Below are 3,710 nucleotides of genomic sequence, written 5' to 3' on the forward strand. Positions count from 1 at the left end.
CAAATTTAAGAAGATTTTGAACTTAAAAATAAATAAACACCCTTTAGAGTCGGGCTAAAATCTACCAATAGGTATGTCAAAAGAGTAACAATTTCTGTTTAAAGTGACGTTTTTTTATGCAAATCTGAACAAATATTGCATATCGCAAGTGTTTGTTTCACGAAATCTGGTTTTAAATCTTGATTTTCTGCTCTGGTTTTTAACCCGCCCCTCTCGGATGATTGACAGCAGCAGGAACCAATCAGCGTCTCCTGTGAAAGTGAAGGTGAACGTAAAAACAGAGAGCAGCAGAAAACAACAGCAAACAACATCCAGACACCACACAGGGACGAACAGTCACATATATTATCATATCAGCTGTTTGCTTACAGATAACTGAACAATTTTGGATCTGAGAGGAAGTTCATCAAGAGTTTAATAAGAAATTTAAATGCAAAGCAATCAGTGGAGAAGAGAGAGAGAGCGATGATGAGTGATGGAGGGAATAGTATTATAATATTAACGAGCACAGAAACACAGTTTAATGGCTCATAAGATCCAAACGGACCTCAGACGAGCTTCTGCTCTCAACAAACCACTTCCAGCAGCAGCTGCAGTTTGGCCAGGAGACTCTCAGGATGCATTTAACATTTCAGCAGCTTTACAAAGATTCACACTTTCATTTGAGTTAAAAACTTCACAGCTATGGTCAAACTATTATCTGTGTAATGCACTGTGCAGATTAATCTACAGCTTCATTTTTATTCTAGACTACTGTAAATGATGCTCAAGCAGAATATAAATGCTGAGAAACAGAAATCACTAGTTCACCTCTTTATTTGAGTGTTTCGTCGATTGAAGAATCTGAGGATTGATTGACACGAAACAAATAAAAGAAAGAGTCGTGCTTAACTCGTTTCTGTCTCATTCAGCCACAACACATTACTAAGAATGACAAATTATACAACAAGGAGATGCATCGTGAAAGAAAAATAAAATACAGTTGATTCAAAATCAATTCAATAGTCAATAATGTGGGATTTTCTCAGCTTTTGAATTTTTTATGATATTCAAGGGGAAGATAAACTGGGCTTGATTTAAGGCATCTTCTTGCTTAATGAATGAGTAAACTAGTAATATTGTAGGTATTGTATAGTACTGTAGTATATTATAGTATTTACTGCACTTTATTCATACTATATCATAATGTTGCATTAATGACAATGATAATCAGTGAGTTACCTAGTTACTTAGTTCAGCAGCTTTTAGGCATTGTTCTGTTTTTTTTATAAGTTATAAGTCAGAAATGACAAGGAGGCAGCTTCCCGCAATACAACGTCAATAGAGAGGGCTGGATTCCTTTTTTTAACACATTTATTCCCGCATGCCGAAAATGATGTATCCTTGTTCGTGCGTCCGCCTCCCACGCCGGAGACCCGGGTTCGAAACCCATTCAGGGCACCTGTTACACATAGTTGTAGGAGTAGCTAATGTCTGGTCTCTTCTATAGGCTATTTTAAAGGGGTCATACGATGCTGCTAAAAAAAACATTATTTTGTGTATTTGGTGTAATGAAATGTGTTTATGCGGTTTAAGCTTCAAAAAACACATTATTTTCCACATACTGTACATTATTGTTTCTCCTCTATGCCCCGCCTTTCTGAAACGCGTCGATTTATGCTAATATTTCCACATAGTGAGGTAGGTATGTTGGGACGTGTTAGAACGAGGCGTTTTAGGTAGGTGTGGTTGACTCTGAACTTTTATAAAGAATATCTCTTTGGATTTGAGACTTTAGTCTTTGCAACTTTACAGATCTTCTTTATGCACCAAGAGCTTGTAACACTCCAAAGAGAAAGGAAAATTTTAAATCGTATCATATGACCCCTTTAATAAATTCATTCTTAAAAGATCTACAAGGTGCTTCAACAACTCCATTTATTTATTATCACAATTTATTTACTACTGTGGTATGTGTAGTTATTAAAGCACAATAACCACAACATTTACTATGTTTACCACAGTAACCATAGTTTTACTGTGGTATTTGTAGTTACTAAAGCATAATAACCACAACACTTCACAATGCTTGCCACGCCTTTAATACCTTTTTGTGAAGCAATTGTAAATCAATATTTTTTACTTTCTTGCAGTTCTGTCAGATCACATAGTCTACAACAACCTGTAATCCAGCAGCTTTTATGTTACTTAAATAAGCCATCTCTTGTAAAAGTCTCTCTCTCTCTCTCGCTCTCTGTGCGCATGTGCTGAGTGAGTGGGTGGAGCGTTGAGTGCGAGTCTACTCACACCGTAAGGATCACAGTATGAGGATCGATTGAACTCACAGTGAGCTCACCTATTACTCACACTGTGAGGATCGTTTTGAGTTCACAATGAGCTCACCTATTTCTCACACTGTGAGGATCATAGTATGAGGATCGTTTGAGTTCATAATGAGCTCATATACTACTCACGGACATATCTCTTAAGGGTCCTTTCCCTGCACTCAATGGAATTCTCCTCTCTTCTAAGGCTACAAGTCTTGGGTACAGTCAGCTGGAAAAGACTTCAAAAATATTGACTTAGTTGCTGGACATTTGGGCCTTCATTCAAAACGTACAGTCGCTAAACTTCTTGAGAAATGGAGAGCTGCTCTCACAGCAGAAGAAATCAAGTTGCTGGAGGACTACTATGAGGGGTTAATTGTTCCAAACAGTGATGATCCATTCCCTGTTTTGTCATTATCGCCCAATTTAGAAGATTGTAAAGGTGTTTTCTTGCACTGTGAAGATGTGACACAAATTGGCCTAGAGCCAGCTTCTGGAAAAGAAATTTATAAAATGTGTGTTAAATCTTTAAACAAAATGTTTTTAAATAATAGAGTGGATACTCCCTAGCATAATATTTTACATTTGGAAGAGGGCGAGTACCCTGAATGGAGAGCGTTGTACAAGTCAGCACTGACTAAAAAAATTGGGGATCTGCAGTGGAGAATTTTACACGGTGCAGTGGCAGTCAACGCCTTTATCTCAGTTTTAAATCCTGATGTTGGTCATGATTGCCCCTTCTGTCTGCAGAGAGAAACTGTATTTCACGCATTTATGCAATGTTCTAGACTTGAGCCTTTGTTTACTGTTTTACAGAATTTATTTTTGGGTTTTGGTGAGACTTTTTCTATTAGGATTTTTATTTGTGGGTTTAAATATGTTCAGAGAAAACGATTTAAATGTCAGCTTTTGAATTTTTTATTAGGTCAAGCTAAAATGGCTATCTATGGTACTAGGAAACACAAAATTGAACGAAACATGAGTTATAGTTTATTGGCAGTTTTTTTTAATTCAGTAAAATCTAGAATTCTCATTGATTTTCGTTATTTTAAAGCTATGGATGATCTTCTTTCTTTTGACTTGATCTGGTGTAATGGTGGAGCTTTGTGTGAGGTTTTTGAAAATCAAATCCTGTGCTCTTCTCTCCTCTGTCTCTCCTGTGCTCTTCTCTCCTTTGTCTCTATTGAAAGTATTGAAAGTCTATTGCCTTATATAGTGGTTGTCTTATTGTTTGTGGGCTTTTTGTTTGTTAAAAAAAAACCTGGCTTTTAACACTTGTTTTGCTAGGTATTTGAGTAAATGAAAACACAATACTTACATTTCAATGTGAATTCCCTCACAGAACTCTTTGAATATAAACACTGTCGTCATTTGCGCGCAAGTGATTCTGGGATATGGTAGGGT

This window comes from Sinocyclocheilus rhinocerous, unplaced genomic scaffold (genome assembly GCF_001515625.1).
Source record: "Sinocyclocheilus rhinocerous isolate Xijiao unplaced genomic scaffold, SAMN03320098_v1.1 scaffold5023, whole genome shotgun sequence".
NCBI classification, from domain to species: domain Eukaryota; kingdom Metazoa; phylum Chordata; class Actinopteri; order Cypriniformes; family Cyprinidae; genus Sinocyclocheilus; species Sinocyclocheilus rhinocerous.